At 44.9% G+C, this 9,588-nt stretch overlaps 1 long non-coding RNA gene across 12 annotated transcripts; it reads right to left on the minus strand.

The window, feature by feature from the left end:
• Positions 1–3,933: 3,933 nt before the first annotated feature.
• On the minus strand, positions 3,934–8,324 carry LOC120043420. Of its 12 annotated transcripts, none has more exons than XR_005476440.1 (7): positions 7,506–8,324; positions 7,241–7,271; positions 7,046–7,084; positions 6,508–6,624; positions 6,017–6,094; positions 5,401–5,634; positions 3,934–4,488 (listed from the first exon to the last, which is right to left on the minus strand). It is a non-coding gene; the product is annotated as an uncharacterized LOC120043420 (long non-coding RNA). The 12 variants fall into 12 exon arrangements; XR_005476439.1 differs by having other exon boundaries at positions 7,428–8,324; XR_005476441.1 differs by lacking the exons at positions 7,046–7,084; positions 7,241–7,271; positions 7,506–8,324 and having other exon boundaries at positions 3,934–4,301; positions 4,333–4,488; positions 6,508–6,834.
• Positions 8,325–9,588: the final 1,264 nt, after the last annotated feature.

A 9,588-nucleotide genomic window follows, 5' to 3' on the forward strand; every position in this document is an offset into this window, starting at 1 on the left:
CATTTTACTAGCATTTAAGAGCAGTTGGAGGCCACGGAAGGAGAGTTGTATGGCATTGAAGCTCGTCTGGAGGTTTGTTAACACAGTGTCCAAAGAAGGGCCAGAAGTATACAGAATGGTGCAAGTTGCTGTGGGAGGTGCAGAGTTGTTGACCGGGGTAGGGGTAGCCAGGTGGAAAGCATGGCCAGCCGTAGAAAAATGCTTATTGAAATTCTCGATGATCGTAGATGACAGTGTTTCCTAGCCTCAGTGCAGTGGGCAGCTGGGATGTGCTCTTATTCTCCATGGACTTCACAGTTTCCCAGTCCCAGAAAATCTAGCCTTTGTTTTCCTAACTGCCTGTGTATATTGGTTTCTAACTTCCCTGAAAAGTTGCATATCGCGGGGACTATTAGAAGCTAGTGCAGAACGCCACAGGATGTTTTTGTGCTGGTCTAGGGCAGTCAGGTCTGGAGTGAACCAAGGGCTATATCTGTTCTTAGTTATAATTTTTTTTGAATGTGGCATGCTTATTTAAGATGGTGAGTAAGGCACTTTTAAAGAATAACCAGACATCCTCTACTGACGGAAGGAGGTCAATATCCTTCCAGGATACCCGGGCCAGGTCGATTAGAAAGGCCTGCTTGCTGAAGTGTTTCAGGGACAGTGATGAGGGGTGGTCGTTTGACCGCGGACCCATTACGGACACAGGCAATGAGGCAGGGATCGCTGAGATCCTGGTTGAAGACAGCAGAGGTGTATTTAGAGGTCAGGTTGGTCAGGATGATATCTATGAGGGTGCCCGTGTTTACGGATTTAGGGTTGTACCTGGTACGTTACTTGATAATTTGTGTGAGATTGAGGGCATCTAGTTTAGATTGTAGGACGGCCCAGTTTAGGTCACCTAACAGTACAAACTCTGAGGATAGATGGGGGGCAATCAGTTCACATATGGTGTCCAGGGCACATGCTGAGGGGGGTCTATAACAAGCGGCAACAGTGAGAGACTTATTTCTGGAAAGGTGGATTTTTAAAAGTAGAAGATCAAACTGTTTTGGTACAGACCTGGATATTAAGACAGAACTCTGCAGGCTCTCTCTGCAGTAGATTGCAACTCCACCCCCTTTGGCAGTTATATCTTGGCGGAAAATGTTGTAATTGGGGGTGGAAATTTCAGAATTTTTGGTGGCCTACCTAAGCCAGGATTCAGACACGGCTAGGACATCAGGGTTGGCAGTGTGTGCTAAAGCAATGAAAAAAAGGGAGGAGGCTTCTAATGTTAACATGCATGAAACCAAGGCTTTTGCGGTTACAGAAGTCAACACATGATAGCGCCTGGGGAATAGGAGTGGAACTGGGGGCTACAAGGGCCTGGGTTAACCTCCACATCACCAGAGGAACAGAGGATTGTTCAGGATGCATTGTTCTCCTGTTCTAGAACTCTTCAGAATGTGATTAGTCAAAGGTTCTGTCAAGGTTCTGTCCTGCCCTTTAACTGTCAAAGGTTCTGTCCTGCCCTTTAACTGTGTCAAAGGTTCTGTCCTGCCCTTTAACTGTGTCAAAGGTTCTGTCCCACCCTTTAACTGTGTCAAAGGTTCTGTCCCGCCCTTTAACTGTGTCAAGGTTCTGTCCTGCCCTTTAACTGTGTCAAAGGTTCTGTCCCGCCCTTTAACTGTCAAGGTTCTGTCCCACCCTTTAACTGTGCCAAAGGTTCTGTCCCACCCTTTAACTGTGTCAAAGGTTCTGTCCCGCCCTTTAACTGTGTCAAAGGTTCTGTCCTGCCCTTTAACTGTGTCAAAGGTTCTGTCCTGCCCTTTAACTGTGTCAAAGGTTCTGTCCCGCCCTTTAACTGTGTCAAAGGTTCTGTCCCGCCCTTTAACTGTGTCAAAGGTTCTGTCCCGCCCTTTAACTGTGCCAAAGGTTCTGTCCTGCCCTTTAACTGTGTCAAAGGTTCTGTCCTGCCCTTTAACTGTGTCAAAGGTTCTGTCCTGCCCTTTAACTGTGTCAAAGGGTCTGTCCTGCCCTTTAACTGTGTCAAAGGTTCTGTCCTGCCCTTTAACTGTGTCAAGGTTGTGTCCTGCCCTTTAACTGTGTCAAAGGTTCTGTCCTGCCCTTTAACTGTGTCAAAGGTTCTGTCCTGCCCTTTAACTGTGTCAAAGGTTCTGTCCCGCCCTTTAACCGTGTCAAAGGTTGTGTCCTGCCCTTTAACTGTGTCAAAGGTTCTGTCCTGCCCTTTAACTGTGTCAAAGGTTCTGTCCCGCCCTTTAACTGTGTCAAAGGTTCTGTCCTGCCCTTTAACTGTGTCAAAGGTTCTGTCCTGCCCTTTAACTGTGTCAAAGGTTCTGTCCTGCCCTTTAACTGTGTCAAGGGTTCTGTCCTGCCCTTTAACTGTGTCAAAGGTTCTGTCCCGCCCTTTAACTGTGTCAAAGGTTCTGTCCTGCCCTTTAACTGTGTCAAAGGTTCTGTCCTGCCCTTTAACTGTGTCAAAGGTTCTGTCCTGCCCTTTAACTGTGTCAAAGGTTCTGTCCTGCCCTTTAACTGTGTCAAGGTTCTGTCCTGCCCTTTAACTGTCAAGGTTCTGTCCTGCCCTTTAACTGAGTCAAAGGTTCTGTCCCGCCCTTTAACTGTGTCAAAGGTTCTGTCCTGCCCTTTAACTGTCAAGGTTCTGTCCTGCCCTTTAACTGTGTCAAAGGTTCTGTCCTGCCCTTTAACTGTGTCAAAGGTTCTGTCCTGCCCTTTAACTGTGTCAAAGGTTCTGTCCTGCTCTTTAACTGTGTCAAGGTTGTGTGTGAGAGAGTGAGGGTGTGTGTGTGTGACAGTGTGTGTGTGAGGGTGTGTGTGTGTGTGAGAGAGTGAGGGTGTGTGTGTGTGACAGTGTGTGTGTAGGATGAGAACGCTAGTAGCAGATCTAGATTCTCAACACACCAGTCCAAAGCCACAGCGACATCTACACGTCTACATTACCAGAGGCAGTAAACCAACAGAGAGGATCAGGGATTTTTTTATTGCACAACGTCCTCATCAGAGTCCTAACCTCTAGTCTGAATGTTATACATGTTACAACGTTTCATTATTAGCATAGCAACGAGAAAATCAACATCCAAAACATGTATTCACTTATTCAGCTAAATCCACAGTACTATCACATAGATCTAGCCCACTAGACCCAGCCCACTAGACCCAGCCCACCAGATCCAGCCCACTAGACCCAGCCCACTAGACCCAGCCCACTAGACCCAGCCCACCAGATCCAGCCCACTGGACCCAGCCCACTAGATCCAGCCCACTAGACCCAGCCCACTAGATCCAGCCCACTAGACCCAGCCCACTAGACCCAGTCCACTAGATCCAGCCCACTAGACCCAGCCCACTAGATCCAGCCCACTAGATCCAGCCCACTAGACCCAGCCCACCAGATCCAGCCCACCAGATCCAGCCCACTGGACCCAGCCCACTAGATCCAGCCCACTAGACCCAGCCCACTAGATCCAGCCCACTAGACCCAGCCCACTAGACCCAGCCCATCTCAGGTAGTCATTACAGTAATGGTGTCCCAGTGTGTACACAGACTCCTCAGAGCTGTGGGGTTGTACCTGGTGGTTTGCTGATTGGCTGATACTTTAAAGCAGTTGACTGTGTAAAATATAGGATGGTTTTCATTATTCTCATAACACCCTGTCTGTCTGCCTGTCTGCCTGTCTGTCTGTCTGTCCTAAGTGTGTAAAGTGGCTACTGGCTTTAGGCACCTTCAGGTAAACATGAGGTTATTAACTTACCTAACTAGCTGCCCTCTGACCATGAGGTTATTAACTTACCTAACTAGCTACCCTCTGACCATGAGGTTATTAACTTACCTAACTAGCTGCCCTCTGACCATGAGGTTATTAACTTACCTAACTAGCTACCCTCTGACCATGAGGTTATTAACTTACCTAACTAGCTACCCTCTGACCATGAGGTTATTAACTTACCTAACTAGCTGCCCTCTGACCATGAGGTTATTAACTTACCTAACTAGCTACCCTCTGACCATGAGGTTATTAACTTACCTAACTAGCTACCCTTTGACCATGAGGTTATTAACTTACCTATCTAGCTGCCCTCTGACCATGAGGTTATTAACTTACCTAACTAGCTGCCCTCTGACCATGATGTTATTAACTTACCTAACTAGCTACCCTCTGACCATGAGGTTATTAACTTACCTAACTAGCTACCCTCTGACCATGATGTTATTAACTTACCTAACTAGCTACCCTCTGACCATGAGGTTATTATCTTACCTAACTAGCTACCCTCTGACCATGAGGTTATTAACTTACCTATCTAGCTGCCCTCTGACCATGATGTTACCTAACTAGCTACCCTCTGACCATGAGGTTATTAACTTACCTAACTAGCTACCCTCTGACCATGAGGTTATTAACTTACCTATCTAGCTGCCCTCTGACCATGATGTTATTAACTTACCTAACTAGCTACCCTCTGACCATGAGGTTATTATCTTACCTAACTAGCTACCCTCTGACCATGAGGTTATTAACTTACCTATCTAGCTGCCCTCTGACCATGAGGTTATTAACTTACCTAACTAGCTACCCTCTGACCATGAGGTTATTAACTTACCTAACTAGCTACCCTCTGACCATGAGGTTATTAACTTACCTAACTAGCTACCCTCTGACCATGAGGTTATTAACTTACCTAACTAGCTACCCTCTGACCATGAGGTTATTAACTTACCTAACTAGCTACCCTCTGACCATGAGGTTATTAACTTACCTAACTAGCTACCCTCTGACCATGAGGTTATTAACTTACCTAACTAGCTACCCTCTGACCATGAGGTTATTAACTTACCTAACTAGCTACCCTCTGACCATGATGTTACCTAACTAGCTACCCTCTGACCATGAGGTTATTAACTTACCTAACTAGCTGCCCTCTGACCATGATGTTATTAACTTACCTAACTAGCTACCCTCTGACCATGATGTTATTAACTTACCTAACTAGCTACCCTCTGACCATGAGGTTATTAACTTACCTAACTAGCTACCCTCTGACCATGAGGTTATTAACTTACCTAACTAGCTACCCTCTGACCATGATGTTACCTAACTAGCTACCCTCTGACCATGAGGTTATTAACTTACCTAACTAGCTACCCTCTGACCATGAGGTTATTAACTTACCTAACTAGCTACCCTCTGACCATGATGTTATTAACTTACCTAACTAGCTGCCCTCTGACCATGAGGTTATTAACTTACCTAACTAGCTACCCTCTGACCATGATGTTATTAACTTACCTAACTAGCTGCCCTCTGACCATGAGGTTATTAACTTACCTATCTAGCTGCCCTCTGACCATGATGTTACCTAACTAGCTACCCTCTGACCATGAGGTTATTAACTTACCTAACTAGCTACCCTCTGACCATGAGGTTATTAACTTACCTATCTAGCTGCCCTCTGACCATGATGTTATTAACTTACCTAACTAGCTACCCTCTGACCATGAGGTTATTATCTTACCTAACTAGCTACCCTCTGACCATGAGGTTATTAACTTACCTATCTAGCTGCCCTCTGACCATGAGGTTATTAACTTACCTAACTAGCTACCCTCTGACCATGATGTTATTAACTTACCTAACTAGCTACCCTCTGACCATGAGGTTATTATCTTACCTAACTAGCTACCCTCTGACCATGAGGTTATTAACTTACCTATCTAGCTGCCCTCTGACCATGAGGTTATTAACTTACCTAACTAGCTACCCTCTGACCATGAGGTTATTAACTTACCTAACTAGCTACCCTCTGACCATGAGGTTATTAACTTACCTAACTAGCTACCCTCTGACCATGAGGTTATTAACTTACCTAACTAGCTACCCTCTGACCATGAGGTTATTAACTTACCTAACTAGCTACCCTCTGACCATGAGGTTATTAACTTACCTAACTAGCTACCCTCTGACCATGAGGTTATTAACTTACCTAACTAGCTACCCTCTGACCATGATGTTACCTAACTAGCTACCCTCTGACCATGAGGTTATTAACTTACCTAACTAGCTGCCCTCTGACCATGATGTTATTAACTTACCTAACTAGCTACCCTCTGACCATGATGTTATTAACTTACCTAACTAGCTACCCTCTGACCATGAGGTTATTAACTTACCTAACTAGCTACCCTCTGACCATGAGGTTATTAACTTACCTAACTAGCTACCCTCTGACCATGATGTTACCTAACTAGCTACCCTCTGACCATGAGGTTATTAACTTACCTAACTAGCTACCCTCTGACCATGAGGTTATTAACTTACCTAACTAGCTACCCTCTGACCATGATGTTATTAACTTACCTAACTAGCTGCCCTCTGACCATGAGGTTATTAACTTACCTAACTAGCTACCCTCTGACCATGATGTTATTAACTTACCTAACTAGCTGCCCTCTGACCATGAGGTTATTAACTTACCTATCTAGCTGCCCTCTGACCATGATGTTACCTAACTAGCTACCCTCTGACCATGAGGTTATTAACTTACCTAACTAGCTACCCTCTGACCATGAGGTTATTAACTTACCTATCTAGCTGCCCTCTGACCATGATGTTATTAACTTACCTAACTAGCTACCCTCTGACCATGAGGTTATTATCTTACCTAACTAGCTACCCTCTGACCATGAGGTTATTAACTTACCTATCTAGCTGCCCTCTGACCATGAGGTTATTAACTTACCTAACTAGCTACCCTCTGACCATGAGGTTATTAACTTACCTAACTAGCTACCCTCTGACCATGAGGTTATTAACTTACCTAACTAGCTACCCTCTGACCATGAGGTTATTAACTTACCTAACTAGCTACCCTCTGACCATGAGGTTATTAACTTACCTAACTAGCTACCCTCTGACCATGAGGTTATTAACTTACCTAACTAGCTACCCTCTGACCATGAGGTTATTAACTTACCTAACTAGCTACCCTCTGACCATGAGGTTATTAACTTACCTAACTAGCTACCCTCTGACCATGATGTTACCTAACTAGCTACCCTCTGACCATGAGGTTATTAACTTACCTAACTAGCTGCCCTCTGACCATGATGTTATTAACTTACCTAACTAGCTACCCTCTGACCATGATGTTATTAACTTACCTAACTAGCTACCCTCTGACCATGAGGTTATTAACTTACCTAACTAGCTACCCTCTGACCATGAGGTTATTAACTTACCTAACTAGCTACCCTCTGACCATGATGTTACCTAACTAGCTACCCTCTGACCATGAGGTTATTAACTTACCTAACTAGCTACCCTCTGACCATGAGGTTATTAACTTACCTAACTAGCTACCCTCTGACCATGATGTTATTAACTTACCTAACTAGCTGCCCTCTGACCATGAGGTTATTAACTTACCTAACTAGCTACCCTCTGACCATGATGTTATTAACTTACCTAACTAGCTGCCCTCTGACCATGATGTTATTAACTTACCTAACTAGCTACCCTCTGACCATGAGGTTATTAACTTACCTAACTAGCTACCCTCTGACCATGAGGTTATTAACTTCTATCTCCTCCATCTTGGCTCCAACATGGCTCTATCTGCTCTAAGACTGTGTTCTTCTATCTCCTCCATCTTGGCTCCAACATGGCTCTATCTCCTATAAGACTGTGTTCTTCTATCTCCTCCATCTTGGCTCCAACATGGCTCTATCTCCTCTAAGACTGTGTTCTTCTATCTCCTCCATCTTGGCTCCAACATGGCTCTATCTCATATAAGACTGTGTTCTTCTATCTCCTCCATCTTGGCTCCAACATGGCTCTATCTCCTCTAAGACTGTGTTCTTCTATCTCCTCCATCTTGGCTCCAACATGGCTCTATCTCATATAAGACTGTGTTCTTCTATCTCCTCCATCTTGGCTCCATCTCCTCTAAGACTGTGTTCTATCTCCTTCATCTTGGCTCCAACATGGCTCTATCTCATATAAGACTGTGTTCTTCTATCTCCTCCATCTTGGCTCCAACATGGCTCTATCTCCTCTAAGACTGTGTTCTTCTATCTCCTCCATCTTGGCTCCAACATGGCTCTATGTTAGTGGGTTACTCCCTGTTGTCAGATCATACCAGAGTAACCAGTAGCTGTGTGTGTGTGTGGTGTATTGTGGTGGTGAAGGTGGTTCTTCCTGGTCCTCTCCTCACTGACCCCGGAGCTTCAGGATGGTTTCCACAGCCTCCGCCAGGTTGTCCACATAGCCATCAGCTGTTACTGTGGGGTGCTTCTCATCACTGGGCCTGCAGAGAGAGACAGAGAGAGAGAGAGAGAGACTGAATGCAGTGGTGTGCTCTATCTCCTCCATCTTGGCTCCAACATGGCTCTATGTTAATGAATGCAGTGGTGTGCAGCATTGAATATTGAGGCTAGCCATGCATGCCTTGTGTTAACTCCTGTCAGTCAGCAAATCACATGTTATATGTCACATGCTTCCAAATACAACAGGTGTAGTAGACCTTACAGTGAAATGCTGACTTACTGTACAAGCCCTTAACCAACAATGCTTTAAGAAGAAAAATGTGTTGTAAAATAACAGTAGCAAGGCTATATACAGGGTATTACGGTACAGAGTCAATGTGGAGGCTATATACAGGGTATTACGGTACAGAGTCAATGTGGAGGCTATATACAGGGTATTACGGTACAGAGTCAATGTGGAGGCTATATACAGGGGGTACCGGTACAGAGTCAATGTGGAGGCTATATACAGGGGGTACCGGTACAGAGTCAATGTGGAGGCTATATACAGGGTGTTACGGTACAGAGTCAATGTGGAGGCTATATACAGGGTATTACGGTACAGAGTCAATGTGGAGGCTATATACAGGGGATACTATATACAGAGTCAATGTGGAGGCTATATACAGGGTGTTACGGTACAGAGTCAATGTGGAGGCTTTATACAGGGTATTACGGTACAGAGTCAATGTGGAGGCTATATACAGGGTATTATGGTACAGAGTCAATGTGGAGGCTATATACAGGGTGTTACGGTACATAGTCAATGTGGAGGCTATATACAGGGTGTTACGGTACAGAGTCAATGTGGAGGCTATATACAGGGTATTACGGTACAGAGTCAATGTGGAGGCTATATACAGGGTATTACGGTACAGAGTCAATGTGGAGGCTATATACAGGGTGTTACGGTACAGAGTCAATGTGGAGGCTATATACAGGGTATTACGGTACAGAGTCAATGTGGAGGCTATATACAGGGTATTATGGTACAGAGTCAATGTGGAGGCTATATACAGGGTATTATGGTACAGAGTCAATGTGGAGGCTATATACAGGGTGTTACGGTACATAGTCAGTGTGGAGGCTATATACAGGGTGTTACGGTACAGAGTCAATGTGGAGGCTATATACAGGGTATTACGGTACAGAGTCAATGTGGAGGCTATATACAGGGTATTACGGTACAGAGTCAATGTGGAGGCTATATACAGGGTGTTACGGTACAGAGTCAATGTGGAGGCTATATACAGGGGTACCGGTACAGAGTCAATGTGGAGGCT

Source organism: Salvelinus namaycush, unplaced genomic scaffold (genome assembly GCF_016432855.1).
Source record: "Salvelinus namaycush isolate Seneca unplaced genomic scaffold, SaNama_1.0 Scaffold907, whole genome shotgun sequence".
Taxonomy (NCBI): Eukaryota; Metazoa; Chordata; class Actinopteri; order Salmoniformes; family Salmonidae; genus Salvelinus; species Salvelinus namaycush.